The sequence below is a fragment of the Cyprinus carpio genome, chromosome A11, assembly GCF_018340385.1.
Source record: "Cyprinus carpio isolate SPL01 chromosome A11, ASM1834038v1, whole genome shotgun sequence".
NCBI lineage: Eukaryota > Metazoa > Chordata > Actinopteri > Cypriniformes > Cyprinidae > Cyprinus > Cyprinus carpio.
Genome location: NC_056582.1, coordinates 13,345,072 through 13,364,563, shown reverse-complemented (window position 1 = coordinate 13,364,563; position 19,492 = coordinate 13,345,072). Strand labels below are relative to the sequence as shown.

Sequence of the window (19,492 nt, the reverse complement as noted above, 5' to 3'; positions counted from 1 at the left end):
TGCTGCTTCAATTCCTGTCTTCTGTTAAGCATTAATAAAAGATTCTTAGCACTTTCATCTCAGAAAGGCAAAGGGTTTTCTTTTTAAAACAGAATTACAGCTTTTCTATGTAAACTAAACAGTGCCAATTGCACTATAATTTTGTAACTCATAAGGCCCCAGCCTCATTATATAAATGCTGCAGTTACAGAACCGTCCAAGGAATAAAAACATCTATGAATCTCAAAAGACATGGTACAGTCACCCTTTCAAGAGTATGCAATAATGACAGAATTAAAGGTAACCATGGCTACCAAACAGTAATGGGCCACCTGTGGGCAACTGGTTTAAGTGAGGAAGCCAGAATGAGCTTAGTTTCAAAACACTGATGAGATTGCATGTCTGGATATAATATAAATGCTGTTTGTTCACCACTATGTAGGCCTATTTGACTACAATTCTCAGTTATCATGCCCTTAGTCAAAATAAATAAATAAAAACAAAAATTGTGTGAAATGTGAGAAAACTTAGTTTACAATCCCTCCCATCCTCATTTTGAAATAGGTAGTTTGAGCAGTTGCCAAATAGGTATCTTCTATGCCCCAAACCATGTTGAAATAGACTAAAATCCTAAATTTGATTTTAGTTCTTCTTTTCTTTTTTTGGCATTTACAACTTCGAAATTATTGCATGTCGCCACCTACTGTAGAGGAGTGTGTAGAGGAACTTGGCAGATACTTTACTTGATAATAAAAAATAAATCACAAATTTAAAAAAATATATTTTTATTAAACAAAGTTTTTTTAACTAAAAACTAAAAATATTTTAGTTCTTCTTTTGCAATTATATTTATTGGACATTGGCAAACCAACTTAAGATGCATTTCCGCCACCTAATGGACTGGAGTGTTGTGAATTTTGGTTGCTAAATTAGGACTACAACTGCCTTCTGACTTGTCAAGCACATACACATGCATCATTGTGGTAGTGTTTTTTTTTTTTTCAATAAATACGTCTGTAAAATTCACATTTGAAGTATGCTGCTAATTTATGTTCCAGAAAAAATGAGAACGTAAGTAAGTAGCGTCAACCACAAAACTCTCTTTTAATCATAAACCCAAAACCGCTATAAAAATCTAAATAATATAAAAATAAATAAAGGTTGCTGGCTGGAAAATGCTAAATCTCTTTTGATTTTCAGGACAACAAATTAAACAGCTCTATTCAGCGACACCGCTGGCTTTATGAGTAAAATCAGGGTATTTTCCAACCATCTGTAAATATTCTAATCGTGTAAAAATATCTCTGCTCCAAACAGTGTCGCGCCACTGCGTCCATAGTTACATATCTGGCTTTATAATTTACCCTGTCTAGCAACTCGAGGTGTTTGAAATTACAGTATCTGACCATTTATTTGCTTCAATTTTCCTTATGATCCACCTTAAATGACTGATCCCACACAAGTCCCTCCCTCTCTGCCGCAGCTCTCCCAGCCCTCAGACCGAATCTCTATCTTCCCTCTTTCGATTTCCAGCCACGGCAACCAGTGATTTAAACTGTCTTTTTCGCTGCGCGGTGAAAGGTTGCGTTTATCCGGGCTGTTCCCGGCGGCTAAACGGGGTGGCAACAAATAGAGCAGTTAATACGTAGAAAACAAGACTGAAAACCAAACAAAACTTGGATCTGTTGCGTTTGTGTTCCGTAAACAACGCGGAACGTACCTCAATCTCTCTTGTGATTATTTCCTCTTTTCTCTCGAGAAAAGGCTGTTGGATTGGGTTCGAGCAGACGGGATTCTTACTTCTCAACGGCGAGATATAAAAAGTTTTGACCCGTTTTTAGCCTAAACGCGGAGGACACATTTTACATGCAGGAAAAGCGACGAATTCCATCCTGCTGCTTGACTGGCATCAATTCTAAAGTTAGTTTCCAGATGCAGAGTAAACAAACACGGGTTGCAAGCGAAAAAAGACATTGCCTAACAGTGCAAGCGTTTACTTAGAGACCCTTTGCGTCTATCTTCATTTGGAGTTTTGAGGAGAAGGCTTGTTTTTGAGGAGCAGGGCTTGCTTCTCGATGCACTGAATGAGGAACGTCCCATGTGCGGCTTTCACCTTTTCTGAAACCCTTCAGACCCACGGAAGGTTTGTTATTTTTCCTGTTTTATTCTACTCATTTCCTTCACTTTGATTTTCCTATCCACAGGTGTGCGCGTGCATGTTCCATCTTGTTCCTCAGAGCCGCGCCGTGTTTGCTCATGAGACCTGTTTTTGCCTGTTGCAAGTAATCATTTCTGCACAGCTTTTCAGTGAGCAATTTAATTGTTTACAGATATTACACTAGTACAGCTGTGAAAATGGCTTTTTTTATTGTATTCCAGTAACGTGTCAGTTATGCTTATCGTGCTTATCATGTATGTATCAGCGTATTTTAGTGTCATTTCATCATTTCTGTCAGTGCAGTCATATTACGTTGAGGTCTGCACGTTGTGCACTTCTGGCTAATATGGTCTTTTAATGTGCAGAAATAAACGGGTGTATTTCACGTGAAGAGCAAAGAGGCTGCTGATTGATAAAGAGGTAGTCAGTCGATCCCTCTGACGTCACCCCTTGGGTAACGTCCACCGCGCCTCTCTCGAGCCTCTCTGGGTGTGTCCTCGCGCTATTGCGTCGAAGGGGAAACCCTGCAATTTGTTCCCCGTGAAGAGCTGCGATTCTCTGTCCTGTGAGGAGAACAAAACCTGCCCAGTTGTGTCAGAAAGAGAAGAACACGAGGCACATGTGCTTTCTGGTTTGTGTTATGTTAAAGTAAGTTACGAATATTAAATGAAGATTCATTTGCGATATCGACGGTTTGAAGATCTCCGTCACCGTGTCTTGAGATCGTTAGCCTCAGCAGTCTGAGGAGATGATAAAACGATGACATTATTCGTGACAAATGGCTTTAAAATATCAAATACGATATAAGCCCCCCATTACATCAGTTTTTAATATTAAAGAGGTAATTCAGCTAAAAATGAACGTTTAGTAGAACGCCTCGGTTACTATTGACTTCCATTGTATGTTTTCCCATACAATGAGAGTTAATGTGAGGCTGGCATTCTGACAAACATCGTTTGTGTTTCACCGAAGAAAATTAGTCACAGGTTTTACACGACATTAGCGTAAAATTATTTCATTTTTGGATGAACTATTCGCCGTTTAAGCTGATGTTGTATATTTTGTGTACATGGTAACGTGACTCTCGTGAAGGCAACTTGAGGACTTCTGACCCTCAAAAGGCCAGGTTATGTTTATTGTTTTTAGGTTTAAAATTGTTTTTTCCTTTATCAAAAATGTTATCTTGATGTTTCGGAGTGCTGATAGTCCTATGAGACAAATCATAGCAGGTTAGTTTGTTTACCATGTCACATTCACAAAGTCTCCACAAGCTAATCTTTTGCTGGTGTGAGGATGATTTATTTTGTGGAAATTTAGGAGAGATGTTTAGTATGCGCACAAAATAACCAGAAGAGAAAGGTCAGTCCTTAAAGGGGTCATATTTGCTAAAAAGAACATTATTTTGTGTAGTTGGTGTAATAGTTTATGCGGTTTAAGGTAAAAAAAAAAAAAAAAAACACATTATTTTCCACGTACTGTACATTATTGTTTCTCCTCTATGCCCCACCTTCTGAAAGGTGTCGATTTTTACAAAGCTCATTGTTCTGAAAAGCGAGGTATGCTCTGATTGGCCAGTTATCCAGTGCATTGTGATTGGCTGAATACCTCAAGCGTGTGACGGAAATGTTTTACCCCTTACCATACTGTGATGCCGTCTCCCGGCACGACGAGACAAAACCATTACAAACGAGGCATTTGTTGCATCCAGTGGGGACATAATTACTGATTATAATGACTTATACTGTCTTTTTATGCGTTGCGTTGCGTATTATGCCGCGTAAACATAAAACCCATGTTTGCATTTGTGATCAGAGAAACGACAAACAACAAGCACTACTCTACACTGCTCAGCTTGCATTTGAATCATCAGTGGCAAATTCTTTATATATGTAAACTTACTTACGGACTGTGAGTCAGAAGCGCCAGACTGTCCTTGCAAAGTTGGAATTGCCCCACTTTATAGAAACAGACACCGGCAGGATACTCTTCCAGGAAACAGTCCTCATCCTCCATAAAATGCGCTGCACCCATCTGAATATTTGTGTTGAAGTGTTCCAGAACAGTGTTGTAGATACAACTTAACCACTGATTTCTAGTTGTGCCAAACAAAGTAGTTTCACTTTCACAATGAAACACAGTGTCTCCACAACATGGCAGCGGCGGAAACAGAGAGAATAAAAGTTACGCCTTCTTTCTTTGCGTGAACATTTGAGCGGCGTTATGGAAATCTTCCCACATCGTGACGTAGAGATGTGGGGGCGTGTTAGAATGAGCTGTTTTAGGAGGGTGTGGTTGACTCTTAACTTTTATAAAGAATATCTCTTTGGATTTGAGACTTTAGTCTTTGCAACTTTACAGATCTTGTTTACGCACCAAGAGCTTGTAACACTCCAAAGAGAAAGGAAAAATTGAAATAGCATCATATGACCCCTTTAAGAAATATGCTGTGATCACATTTAAGCCTATCCTTGCAGATCCATCATAATCCAGGAGAATCCATCCCATGGCTGAAGGATTGTTATTAACCAAATGAGAGTGATTGAAACTCACTGAGATCACTGTGTCATCTGATAGATTAGCAAACAGTACGCTCTTTACATGTTTAAATGTGGGTGCGTTGTGTGTGTTTGCACAAATACCGTTCGTGTTTCAGGGGAATTTATTAGTAATTAGTAAATATTTTTCTCGAGGACATCAGTAAGCAGATATCACAGCCGAACAACCACTTGTGTATGCGTTCGTGTGTGGGTGTGCTTGTGCATGCTTTAAACTTTACATAACCTGTAGGGTGGGGGTGTTTGGAGCTGTCAAGAAGTTTTCTTCTGTTGTTATTACTCCAGCCGACTGATGCAATTTATTGTTGTACACATCAAACTGTGTTTACCCTACAGAGCATATGTTCCCTCTAATTAGGGGAGAATTGAGCTGTTCAGCCTCCCTCTTTAGACATGGACACTGGTGGTAACGTCAGCCTATACCATGACTCGGGTCTCCCTGGTGTGACTACTAGCTATAAATGGGGTAGCTATATCTACTAGCTCAGACTGTTGTGTTAAAAACATGACTAGAGGCACATTATGAGCAGTGGAGGATTGTTTAGCGTGAAACAGTGTGGGGGATGTACCTGTTGAATTGGGCTAAAATGGAAAATAAGGCCTTTGTTAGAGGAAGTAGAAGATCCTGCATGTCGCATAAGGATAATATTTCAGGTGAATCTCATCAAACCGTGCTCTGGTATCATTTCATTGAAAAAGCTGGAAAAATAATTTGTTTAGAAATTTGTCTAAAGAAAATAAAGCCTATTTTTGGGATCCTCAAAACATTTTGCAATTTGACATTGTCTTGTTTACAAGTAATTACTGCCGCCCCTTAAATTCTAATTACCATTGTGCATTTGGACGTTTTGTAACATTTTGAATTCCCAAATTTGTAATTAGATTTTTTTACTGTACACTTTTTTAAAAAAAAATCAGCATACATTTCTGTATTATGGTAATGAGGATAGCAGGAGGTCTTTTAAAGTCAGTTGTCGTGATCGTCTTCCATATTGTGATCCAAATAAACTGCTTTTTGAAAAAATGTATGGCAGGGCCTGGTTTTGTCCATTGGGAATTGATTGGATTGTTGTTGTTTGCTAATTGCTTTGTTTTTTTGTGATTGATTGGTTTGTTGTTGTTTGATATTTTTTTCGATTTTTTGAGTCATTGTAGATGTTGTTGAAGTGGGGAAGGATTTTTTTGTTTGTGGGGGGGTGTTAGTTATATTTATTAAAGATTACGTGGTCACGGGAATAAATAATGAAGTGCAAGGATAAATAATTCATAATAAACACTGCAATAATATTAAATAAAAAATTAGAACAGTCTGGTTGATTTTATGATATCTTTAATATCACAATGTCCTAGAACAGGGCTATTCAATTAGGTTCATTTGAGGACCAGATTATCGAATTGAAAATTTGAAGGGGTCCGGGTGTGGGCAGTCATCCCAATGTCTTTTTGGGGGGGCCTATAAAATAAAAAAATAATTGGAAAGCATATTCAGCTGTAAAATTAAGAAATATTATACCAACAATAACATCTTTTGAAAGGTTAACATTAGTGCTATCAATCGATTAAAAAATAACTTATCAATCACACATTTTTTTATGTAATTAATTGTGATTAATTGCATATTACTATATTTGTGTTATCACAATTTCAATTTGAACCTCCAAATTAATGAAGAAACAACACAAAGATGGTTTATTTTAAATACGGTTTAATGGCATCTTTTTACTAAGTAGCCTACTGTTAATGAAGGCCAGTATCATTGACACCAATAATGTTACTGATATCTGTATTAAATTCATTTTCCCTCAATTTTAGCCAATAATTATTGTCTTTCAACATTACAGTATAACTGAAAGCCATTATCTTTAACACTTAAGAGGCTCTGAAAAATATGACAACTTTTAATTTAAGTAACCTTAAAACAGGCTCTATCTATAAATTGCATATGTATAAACTGTAGTTGAATATAAATTAATCTTTATTCAAACTACAAAAGTTAATCAGTGACTAGAGCAGTGGAGTGATTTCTCCTTTTTCTTTTGGACTTCATCAGGTTTCACTTTAAAAGCAGTGCTATCTCTTTAAAACCTGAATGCACATGACGCGGATTTGACGCACACATTCGCTTTTCTCCCAGCATTTTACAGTCATTTAGGACTCATTTAAGACCGTGTTTACAAGGTAACTCGCCATAACCATAAATTTTAACTAGGGCTTTGCGATATAACAAAATCATCATAAAATCACAATTTGATTGTGCACGATTTCTAAATAATTTTATAGCACGATTTTCCGCTGCTCTGACCTCCCGCAGTATGCTATCCAATCCAATCAGAATGCAGCATGCCTAAATGGAGAGCTAGAACAGAACAGACTGGGCATATGTCTACGTAACTTCAGGTTCACACAATGTCTGTGATGCGTATTTTTTCCGAGCCCCTGTTAATGGATCAGAGTGTTCACACTGCACGCAGAAAAAATGCTAAAGATGTGAACAGAAAAGGTTAGAAATAGAAAGGTGCGAAAATAATATCTAGCACATGAGCATAGAGAGAGTTGCGAGTGCACAGGACCCAGTTTGAGCGAGAGGAGACACGTTTTAAGTGCGCGCGCTCTCTCTGGGGGAGAGCAGCGTGTATCTGAGCACGTGTATCTGGTTTTGTGACAGAGCAAAGGAAATCTGCGTGCGAGCGGAGAAATTCGCGCTCACACATTATTTTAATGTGCTTTTGCATACTGCTGCATACTGTGTACTATATTGTACTGCAGACGGAGTATGTGTGAACCTGTATAATGTATAACAAATATATTTCAACACCTGAGGCACCTGTACAATGAGCTCCATGACCAATGCATGGCAAAAAAAAAAAAATTTATGTATATGTGATTTATTTAATTTTTATTTTTTTTGCCATATGTCTAGACATTTTGTAACACCTTTACTTATTGATTATTTTGACTTATGTCTGTTCTAGAGACATGTTACAACTTTTTGATAAAGCTCTAATTGGTTTTCTTTTGGAAATATGTTTCAAATTCATACTGAATATATTTATGACTGTAAAGCATGCGTGTGTGTCAAAATCGTGATTAAAACCGAAATCGCAAAATTGTTCAAAGAAATCGAGATAGGTTATTTTTGTCCCTATCGCACAGCCCTAATTTTAACAATTGTGTGCGCTTTTGTCTGCTGAAGCGGCTCAGCAGTGTATGTGGAAGGTTGAATGCGCAGCCTTTCAAAATCCATTTGACAATCAGCTTTGTCCAGTCTCTGTGCTATTTCTCGCTAGAAGATATGACTGATAGCAAGGTCATTATACCCGTTTAAACTAGAGTTGCGGATATATCATAATCCTCTCACATGAGCGCTTGTCGGTGAGTGTCTTCCTTTCTTTTTCAGCACTGAAACAATGGCCCGGGCCAGTGTTGCCACCTTATGGACAAACTAATTGGAACAAAAACAATTTGAGGCTCATGTGTGACTCTTCCCCTGGGCCGGATGAAGATGATTGGCGGGCCGCCAATTGAATAGCCCTGCCCCAGAAAATATAATTTATAGGGATTTTAATAGTTAAATAGTAATATTTAACTGTGGTTGTTTTCAAATAATAGATCTTATGTGCAATTAGCAAAATGTGATGATGATTTTATTATGCATTCATTCACCAGTGCCCTTTTCTCACTGTGATTTGCTTGTGGTATTTGACTTGTTGACCTTTGATGATGATTACATTCTAAAAAAAAAAAAAAAGACTGAAGGAAGTTTCAACCAGAAATGTTCTTTCCTTTTGATTATGGGTTAAAGAGCAGGTCATATAGGTTTTTGAAAAATATATTTTTTGCACGTTTGTAACATAGCAATCCTTCAATGTAATCGGTCTGCAAAGTTGTTAATCAAATAAAGAAAGAAAGTGCATCATAAATGAAGTTAAAAAGAAAGAGTTGACTCTGAACCGCCTTAAGTTGTCATATTTTAGAATATTCTGCCTGTTACCTATACACGTCACGTGGTAAGGTATTTGATTTGTATAATCCTGCCCACGATATACGAACACTCTGACCTGCTGACAAAAACCAAAGAAAAACAAGACGCTATGTTTTCAGTTCTCACATGTGCAACTCAAAGTTAATAATAATAATAATAATAATGAATGCAATAAAACTGCTGTCACATCACGTAAAGTACCATACAAAGTTGGTCCAAAGGTTCACGCGATCATCTTCGCTAAAATCCTCTGCGTCTCAATCGGACTCAAACTGATTAGCAATATAAACAATGCCATTGTTTACAATACAACAGGAGCACATGTAGCTGAGGTGAGGGACGCGCCCTAGAGGTGGTTTAGCCAATTACAACACACTGGGCCAGCTAACCAATCAGAGCCCATCATGTGTTTCTGAGGGAGGAGCTTCATAAATAGCCAGAAATTATCAGCCTGTTTAGAGGAGAAGGGACAGAGAGGTGTGGAATAAAGGTAAATTATGTGAAAAATAATGTGTTTTTTAACAAACGATGTTGGACTGCACCTCATAAACACAATCAAGCCTAGAACAGTCAACCCCCTTTAAAATACTATATGACCTAATCTTTAAAATTTGATCTGGACATGTTCTTAAGAGAATTTGTGAGATTCACTAAAGTTTTATTTAAAGCAGGCCACCAAATGAGATTTTGAATGAATGTATGCAGTCAAATATATTGGGCAGAGCAATAGAACCAATGTTTTTTTTCTGTAGCTGTTTCTGAACAATTATGGCAGACACTCACTTGTCCTTCTATTACACATTAACATTATCTTGCTTCAAAAAAGTAGTTTCCTGCATGCTGCTTTTTCATTTTTGTCAGCAGTATGTTACAAAGATTTTTTTTTAGCATTGTTTTCCCTGTAGTTTGCTTGTATTTAGGACATTAGCACTGTTAAATAGGATAACATTTGTACCAGGGTTAAGTGTGGCGGTGTAATGATTACAGAGGTCAGGTGATTCTTAACATCTGCGTGTTGTTTTCCTCTCTTCTTGTCAGATGGTGTGGCGTGCATGCTCAGGTTTAACGGCATAACAGCGTGACCAATGAACCTTGCAGGGATGCCGCGAGTCACATTGGCTCAGCTTGGGTGAAATGGTGAATGCGCAAATAAATGCATAAGTAGTTTTGCATTTGCAGTGGTGTTCCGTGGAGCATGGATGCATGTGGAAGTGAGGTTGCCCGGCATGGAGTGGCAGGAGAAAGATCTCTACTGACTGAGATAAAGAGAGTGGCCTCCCTGTAACAGATGCTCATACTCGTTCGCCTGGAAAAACAAACATGCTTTTTTATTTGTACGTTCCACACGTTCAACACTTGTGTTGTTATCATTTGGAAGATGTACCCCCGAAGGTGTGCTTTTTTCATCTAGTTTTTTCCCCTCTTGCCTTCATTCACTCACTGCATTACTCTTTCCCCCCTATTCTTTTCTGTCTCTATTTATCTTTCACCCTCCCACTTCTGTGTGATGTTTAATGAAATACTAGGGGTGTGTTTGTGTGTATGATGTTTAAGTGTATGTGATTGCTGGTGATTCAGCAGTCTTTAACTGTGTTTGCAGTTACATCAATAGCTAGTAAGCGAAGAGAGTGTGTGTGTCATTAAGTGCGTGTTTGTGTACATGACAGATACCATTACTGGGTACCTAGTTGGGTTTCCATAGAGGATGTGTTTCCAGGTTCTGTTTCTACTCTGAATGTAATCACAGTGCAACATATTGGCTGCTTGAGTAGGTGCTGCATTACATAGCAAAGTGGTTGTCATACTTGTCTGATTAAGTATGCCTGACCAAATCAGACCAAGCAAACTCCCCTTACAAACTGTGTAAGGTGTTCAATCTCTTGAATCCTCCCCCCAAAAAGTTAAGATTGCATGTTAAGTTTGGAGTTAGTATTTGTTTTAAAGGGGTCATATGACGTTGCTAAAAAGAACATTATGTTGTGTATTTGGTGTAGGGCCTAATGCAATGCGTTTATGCGGGTTAACAGTGTTTCCTCTAGGTTTACGTCTTTGTGGGTTCTGTTTTTATTTATTTTTTTCTGGACTCCTTTTTAATGGTTACATTAATTTAAAGTATGTTATATGTTAAAGTATGTTGTCATTTATGCAACAATTCATTCCAGTCCTTGGATTTTATTGGCCGTGTAATTGGCATGTAAATATTGTTTACTCATGGTTTTGCTAAACCTGAAGTTTAAAATGCTGCTGTTGTGTTTTGTACTGTGTGGGGTTATCAGGCGTTTAGCATAAAAGGAAAATTGGAGATGCACAAAGCAGCCAAGCAAGTTTTCAGGACCTAGTTTACACTCCAAGTGAAGCAGTGCCTTCAAAGGCAGTACTTACTTTAACATTATTCAATATCAAATTAACCTTTTTATAATATTCTGTTATACTGGTGCTGTTTTTTTATAATTCCACGAGAGAAACTGTCCTTAGCTCAACGAGACAGCAGCCTTCCTGGCTTTATTAGAATGATAGCGCTACTTCTGCAGCCCACGCTGCAATGGCAGTTGCATAACGATCACTGATGTCTCCCCGCGCAACTGTTAGAGTCAATTGACAGGTCCCACATTCAACCTCCACTGCTGGCCTTGTACTGTGGGCCATGGTGGGCGGTATAGTCGATAACTTGAGCCTGGGTAGGAAAACAAATTAAAAAAGACCATGAAAACAATGACAAAGACTTGTTGTGAAAATTCCCAACCAGGGCAGCTTACAGAGATTGCATTCATTGTATCGTTTTGAAAGACATCATGTTCTCACTTATGGTATATTTAAGGAAGAGAATGTCCTAATTGAATAGGGTATTAGTCTGGGGTGTAGTGGTAGGGATCATCAGCCACAGATGAGCAAGAGCCTCAGAGGTAATACTCTTCAAGGACAAATGAAGCCGCCAGAGGCACTTTGTTTGTAATTGCAGGCCCGAAACTGATGTGAGAACTGTCATGATTTGTTCTTTGTTATTATTGGCCCATATTTAATTCCACTGGTCTTGAGAGAGATTCACTTCATGTGCTGGCCATGTTGTAATCAAAGCTGCTAATGAACAGAAAACAGTGAAATAAGCATGGACATATCCACTGTCACAAACACCATTCCTCAAGATTTAGCTACCTTGTCAGCTGTTTAATCTGAATGAGGAATCTATCTCTGGCATTTTCTGACTAACACCAAATCCCCCCCCCCCCCCGCTTCATTTGAAAGATCAAAGCTGTCAGATGCCCTTGTGAGGCAGTGAGAATGAGATGCGGATGAAGAGAGAGAAGTAGGGTGAAAGGGATTAATGTCTCAGACAGTTTGACGGACCCGTTAAACAGATACTGTTCGATTCCTAATTAAATGTTTTAAAAGACAAGGGTGAGGGAGTGCTCAATAAGTCTTGCAGGTTGGTTACAGCACACAACCAACAATGTCACAAATAGGTATGGGCCGATTGCCGGTTTCAAGGTATACCGTGATTAGAAAATTTCACGGTTTCAAAACCACTCATATTTTCTATTATACCGTTCCTGCGGTATGCGCTGTTTTCCATGTCTCCTCAATGACAGAAAGAGTAGGAATCCCTCAGGCTGAGTGGAGTGTAGAGAGTAACACTGACCCCTCCTCCTCCTGTAGGTGCGAGCGAGCGGTCAGTCACGTGTGTGTAGGAGGGCCGAACTGAAGGAGCTGCCCCTGGAACTTAAGGCCCGGGTACACTTCACATGCAGCGTTCCTTTCCGTCTAGCGTACGGCGAGTATACAGTTTACAAAAGTTTACTCAACCGCAGATGAGCCCGGACGGATGAGCTCGACACATGCGCAGTACACAGGGTGTGCGGCTGTCCACAAGCCCTCTTTATATATTGAAAATAACATAATGCCATCGGTGAGCGGACGACCAAAGTATACTTTGGCCTTTACACGATCAGCAACCGGCTGTTTTTTGCCTTATTGCAACTCTCTGTTCTGGACTTGCACAAACTGTGTTGCAATGCAGTCATTTTCCAAAATGTCGTTTATGTGAGAATATGAAGTCTGTTAACGGCCGTTAATACAGGCCAGAGACGCTGAAGATGGACGCACAGAGAAAAATACTGTAGCAGGCGGATCACTCACTGTTCATGAGGTACGAACTATTGGAAGAAAATCCTCAATATTGATTTGTGGGTTTAAATGAATGTGTTTCTGAGGGGAGCTGACTGTCTTCTGAAAAGTTTATGTGGTATTTTCTTTTCATCTCGTCACTATAGTTCATATTAAAGCAGTGTTTCAGGGCAGCAGCTTTGTTTACAGCAGTAACCAAGGAAGTGCTGTATCTGTTTCTTTGTGTATGTTGTTTCGTATGTGGTTTTTGATGTGAGAGTGTTGATGTGAGTGTGTTTATGAGCTTCTGATGTTTGTTTCGTTCAGGCATGTAGTATAATTTCACAAACTTGTCAGAACATTCTGTTTTTGCTTCAAATTGGGTTATTATTAAATCAAATTATGTGTATGATTATTATTATATAACTAAATGATATGTCTTGATATTGATATGTATATGTATTTTAATTAAATAACTAAATTTTTGTTATTACTGTTTTTGGTTATTTATGTTAGTGTTTTCATTTTTTTTTTTTTTTTGTTTTTAGGTAAAAGAAAAAATAAACTAATTCTAATGTTTCTAATATTCCGTATGTTGCTCAAAAACAAAATATATTGTGTCCAGTGGGGAAAAAATATTTTTTTCTACCCAGTCATTTAAAAAAATAACACATTTCAGAGCTGTAACAACAATAACGTGAAACCGTGAAACCTCAAAATCTCATACCGGCCCATGCCTAGTCACATATAGCCTTTTGACTTGTACTTATTTACATAAGGGAAATATGAAAACTTGTTGATTTCCATTATGTTGGGTATTTGTGATGATATGGCAGAAAACACTTATCATTAGGTATTGCATCAAGAATAGCATGAAAAATGAGGTTATGGAAGTAAAAATTGCAAATCCCTTAATCAAATGTTGTGATTCATTTTGGGGCTGGTTGATGGGGAAAATGAGTAGGAAAATACTTGAGGAACTGAGGCTGCTTAAAAATGGGTGCTCACTGTGGCATTCAATTAGGTTCTACTTCTAATTGGTTTAAGCTAAACTGGATTTCAGCACATTATAACATTGCTAAAAGTTAGTGATGGATAGAGTACTAAGACATTGTACTTTAGTAAAAGTATTGCTACTTAAGGAATAATTTACTTGAGTACAAGTAAAAGTACTGAAAAATAATGACTCAAGTAAGAGTGAAAAAGTAATTTGTTGAAAAAAGTTACTGCGTTACAAAGTACTTGAGTATTATTTTTCAATTTTTACCCAAAATGAGATGATGTGAACATTATTTCTTTATACCATTCTTTATACTTATTTAACATTTTCAAGTTTTTCCACAGATAATAAAAGTATGAAAAAATATTTTTAGTCATAGTTCTGCTGCCACTGAAAAACATCTGTAAACTGTTGTCTGTTTTAGGGTTTGCTGATGTGTTTCAGGATGTTCCTCAGTCTGCAGCTGTAAAAGGAAAATATAATACACTTAAAGCAATGGGCTGAGTCTGACCAAATGCGACATTAGATCATTGAGACCAGCTAAAATATAACTTTTCAGTAAATAACAATCCTTAGCTTTTATAATAAATTTAGATAAGATTGCATATATTAAGTGTATATCAAATAGATGGAAACAGTACTATTATTAAAAACACTTTACAATTAGATTTAATTTGTTAGATAACATGACCTAACAATAAACAATAGTTATATGGCAGTTATTCTTCTTAGGGTTAATTAAAAATGTACTAATACATAAATCACAAGTTAAGTATGTTAAAATTATTTATTGCACAATGAACAAACGTGAATGATCAACTATTTGTAGTCAATAACTTTCAAAAACATTAATGAATGTTGTAAAAATATATTGTTCACTCATTGTAAGATGTTACTAGAGCTAACTCATGTTAGAAAACATTAAGTCATTGTACAGTAAAGTCTATACAGGAGATACAATTTGACTGTGCTTTTATTTAATCCAAATTGTGTTCATATTACATTTTAAAGGGCTTTTAAAACCTGCTAGAGATATTCAGACAAGAATTACAACTAACTAAAAAAACTAAACAAAAACAACAAAACTTTCTGACGGACTGATATGACACAAACACTGTTAACCATACATTTGTACATTCTCTAACATGCATATTTTGGATACACAGTTCATTTAAAAGCCTCTGGCGTGTAAAAATAGAAAATACCTTTATGTCCTCCTGTTTTTTTTTTTTTTACAGTAACAAAAGTTATAGGAGCATTAAAAAGTTAAAGAAACTTCATTCTAATGCTCATTATATTAGTGTTAGCCATGCTTATCAACGATTAACTAAGTATACGCTAATGGCGATGTTTATTTCAATCCGACATTCAAATTAAAATATGGAATAATATTCATAACAGAAGCTCTAAATATTAAAAATGTAATTGAAGCTTACCTGCTTGAACTTGATCGGGGTGTTTTGTTAGTTTGATCTCTTTTCCTCCTCTTGAGGTTGCCACTGCTTTAGTGCTTTTTTTTTCACAACAAAATCCGCCCAATTACATTTTTTAACCCGTGGACAAGAAAAACAACCCACGGCAACAGTGTTAAAATAGCCCAATTCCACAGGAAATCCGTGGACTTGGCAGCACTGGAAGAGGATAGCTTTCGGAAAGCCCATCGAGAACCGGGTTGACCGGGTACTCTGTAAACCAGGTCTTTTGACAACACTAGTGAGCATTATGGAGCAGGCGTGTTTTATTTTTTAGCGTTTGAATTTTTATGATTCCGATTCTTGTCAATTCCTAATTTCAATTCCAATAAGGTAATTAAGAATACATTCAACTGAACTATGTGCATGTTTTTTAAACATTCATAAATGTTTGACCCCGCAGCTGAACTGGAAGTTTTGATTGGTTTTGCACCCCATTATGAGACTGTGAATTTTGTATTCATAATTCAAATGGTCCACTTATTTGATATTTGTCTGAAGCCAGTCGTTGTGTAATCGCTAACGGAACCCATGTGGAGGAAGATAATTGTATTGTATCTTGACTTATTGCAGGCTAAAGACGTGGAGCAGAAATAGGGATAAGACCCCACCTGACTAGGTGGTCCTGGATACAAGAAAAGCTTGCTTATCCTAGCTTTATATGTGCTTTTTTTTTTTTTTTTATAAATCTTTGCAGTTCAGTGTCCTACATGTGACAAAAAAAAAAAAAGTTTACATTTTTACTTTTTTTTTTTTTTTTTTTGTGCTGTTCTTTGCCATGCTTTATGGTGGTAGTTGTTTGTGCCTCAGGGGTGCCTGGCAGAGGGATGGTTCTAATTTAGTTGCTAGGTGTCATGCCAAGTGGAAAACTCTTGGGCATGATGTCTCCTATCGAGGCCCTCCCTGATCTCTTTTGCGGGGCTACGGTGTTGGGATCTGTGTGAACTAAGGCTGACCAGTGCAGCTTGTTGATGGCAGAAAAGTCCGTCCTCACCTAGCCTCTCATTAACAAAACAGTTATGCTGCAAAATATGTTAGAGGTCACATCATGCATTTTTTTTTTAATTGAGGTTTTTTATTTCCCTGAGGTCTACTTAGTGTTAGTGAACGTTTTTTTGTGTTTTTTTGAATTACTCAATTTGTGGAAATTCTTGACCAGCCCGCAGAGCAGAACAAAGCAGTGAATGTTTTAATTTAAATTTATGGGCTTATAGGGTATCTCTTGAACGGCATGAAACCAAAAGCATGGTTGCGATGTAACATTTGCCTGCTAACCAAGTATTTCTCTTGTAAACAAAGCTTTGTACCTCACTTGTCTCATAATATTCACGTAAACAATGTTACATATGAGCAGAAATGTATTCTGCCATAGCACTGCTGGTGGAAGCGTATGGAGTTAGAATTGTGTCTTTATTACATGCGAGAAAATAAAAGAGCTGAGAGAAAAAAAAAAGTTATCACACTGATAGCAAAAAAGCATTTCATGAGAGAAAAAAATAATATTTGAGAGAAAAAGTTTTCATAGAAGCGGTTCACTGATCACGCAGCACAGCCCCACACGGCGTATATATTTTTTTAAATGCCAATAATATTAATTGCAAACATTGCGACTATTTTAAAATACAACAACGAGCACCATGAAACTATTTTAATATGGCGCAGTCACCGTGACAGGATATGAAACAGCCAACAGTAACCTCCATTTACAGTAAATGTGCCACTGCAATAGACGCATTTTGCAGTAAGACAGTTAACGTTTAATTAATTAATTGGTTGTTAATTTAAATGACGATCGATCATGGGAATGGTCGAAAATTGACATCCCCAATCGTGACAATTGTAAAACAATCTGAGCTTGAAATGTGAATGTAAAAATGATCAGGGACTTAAGATTGTTTAACAAAAATTGGGAAGGATAGAGTGGCAGGTGTGCACACAGAAAGTACTGTATGTCTCTTATTTAAAAGTGAGCTGTTTTTACTGGTTAGGGTTTTTTTTTTGGACTGGGAAAAAGTTTGAGTTCTTAAGTCAGTGTTTTCATAGTATGGAAAAAATGTGGCTCTAAAATGTGGTTTGTGAAACTTTGATATCTGTCTCTGTCATCAAAAGCATAATTGTGTTAGATTATTTTGTTTTGTTGATCTCATGCTATTCCTCAAGATGGATGCAAAATACTCTGTCATGCCTTTTCACCGCTTGGCAGTGATGTACATTGCCACATTATGTTTCTCACAGAGATGGAATAGCTTGTTTGGTTGGTGGATGAGGATGTGGCGTACACACATTGTTCTTTTTAGTGTTTACATAAGACATTTTCCTTTGAAACCTTATTTTTTGACACATCGATGACAGGTAATCTCCATAGTAACAGGGTTTTTTTCTCTCTCCAAAATTCAGCAGTGATGAATGCAATGTTTTTTTATTTTTCCACATTTTACTTTTTCTTTCATGTAATCTATCTTCGCTATATCACGGGTGGAAACTTGTGATGTTGGTTCCATTCAGTGTGACACACCCAATATATTCATGGTTTGGTAGTGGATGTGGAGGTAGTGGAAAGCAAAAAAAAGCACAGGGAAGGTAAAATGGGTCAAAAATGCACAAGTTTCCAAAACCCATACACTTGCTCTCCACACAAGAACTCTGCAGTATTCAAGACAGGCTGTAATAAGGAATGAAATGGTACCATGTGAGGCCCAAGTCAGAGACGACTGGAAGAAGGAGCCTTTGTAGATCACCATCTCCTTCCCAACTTTTTCCATTGCTGCATAAAGCTGACTGTTGATTTGGTTTGTGTGTGACAAGCGGCATAGGAGAATGTGGTAAGATACGCCTAGTGTTGGACAAGAATTTCTGTGTTTTTTTTTTTTCAGTCCTCATCACCACTGAAAAAATGGGTTTTACAAGAAATTCCATTACCCCATTTAAGAAAAAATGGTTCCCAAATGTTCTGTGTTTGTGCAGTTGCTAAGTTGCTTAATGGTCAGACTTGTGAGCTCTGCATATGCTAGCATCTTGTGACGTGCATTTATGCAAGGGGAGCATCTCTGGAGAAGGCACCCTGTTCTCAACCATATGGTTTATTTCAGACATCTGAGCAACTGAGAGGTTAGCGCCACTGAATTTGTGGAACCATTTCCAATTCATTATAGTGCAAATGATACATGTTTCATGTAGCTTGGAGTTTGATCTTATGCAGCAGTGTAACAGAATGTCTGCCAGAAGATGGACTGCTTTGAATTGAATTTCCTACAGGGTCATTGGCTGACATTGGGTGTGCCTCTGTGGTCAAGCCTCCTATCAGCCAATCTCCCTGCAGATGTCAAAAACCAACCCTAAGATGGATGGGAGCTCACGGGCTGCAGCTGGCCTTCAACTGAACAAGTTTAAGGTCTTTTGGAAGCTCCCTGCGGCTCAATCCCAAGTATTGACGGAGCGAAACAGACAACAGATCAGATGTGGCAACTGTTGACCTCCTCTCTCTCAGGCGCCACTAGAGTGCATCTCATGACACTGCAGAGGGCCTTTACTATATCAAGATGGACTAGACTTTCTTTGATAGCCATTGTGAAACTTTTCAGTTGCTAAGCCATCACATCAAGCTGTCCTTTCAATTAAAGGCAGGCAGTGCTACTTAAAACGTGTATACGCTATTATAAATGTAAAAAGAAAAGACATTGAAAAACCTTGACCCTGCTGTTAAAAATAATTTGGAAAATAAACAGCAACATATTTTTAAAGTAATGTGGTTTGTTGAAGGAGATATGTGCTTAGCAATATGTGCTACTTTTCTAAGCAATTGAATATAACAGATGAAGTACCACTCAGATTTTCTTAAAAAAATCTAAGAATCTAATAAGTAACTGTAGCTGTAATATACTGCTGCTTTCGTGTTGAGTTTATACACTGGGGTTGTATTGTCAGAACACAATTTTCATTCTAGTAGAGATGATCCTCAGAGGAAAAGATCGTCTTAAGATCCGATGCTGTCATGATGTTAAACTTCTCATAAAGTGGCAGGCTTTTTTTGCAGTTGTGTGTGTGGTGTCGGGTTTGTGTTTTGGGTGGTGTCCATTAGGAATAAGACTCAAGCATTTCTATAGATGCGTTGAATGGAACAAAAGACAGAGAAGTCACAAGGGTGTGTGTCTGTCTGAGTCTTTCAGCCATTGACATTTGGTTTAAAAAGCCTCTGTTGCTGTCTAATAATTTGTAGCATAAAAGGGAGCCTCAGCAGGAGCTCTG

At 37.6% G+C, this 19,492-nt stretch overlaps 1 protein-coding gene across 6 annotated transcripts in view; it reads left to right on the top strand.

The window, feature by feature from the left end:
- Positions 1-1,449: 1,449 nt before the first annotated feature.
- LOC109104447 (plasma membrane calcium-transporting ATPase 2-like) overlaps positions 1,450-19,492 on the top strand; it is a 107,432-nt gene continuing 89,389 nt past the window's right edge. For 4 of the 6 annotated variants that reach the window (XM_042766307.1, XM_042766309.1, XM_042766308.1 and 1 more), the window contains exon 1: positions 1,450-2,122. The gene's annotated coding sequence lies outside the window, so the exon portion shown is untranslated. Of the gene's footprint in view, positions 2,123-2,497; positions 2,786-19,492 lie in introns of those variants that run through there. The other 2 variants (XM_042766304.1, XM_042766305.1) reach the window with 2 other exon arrangements.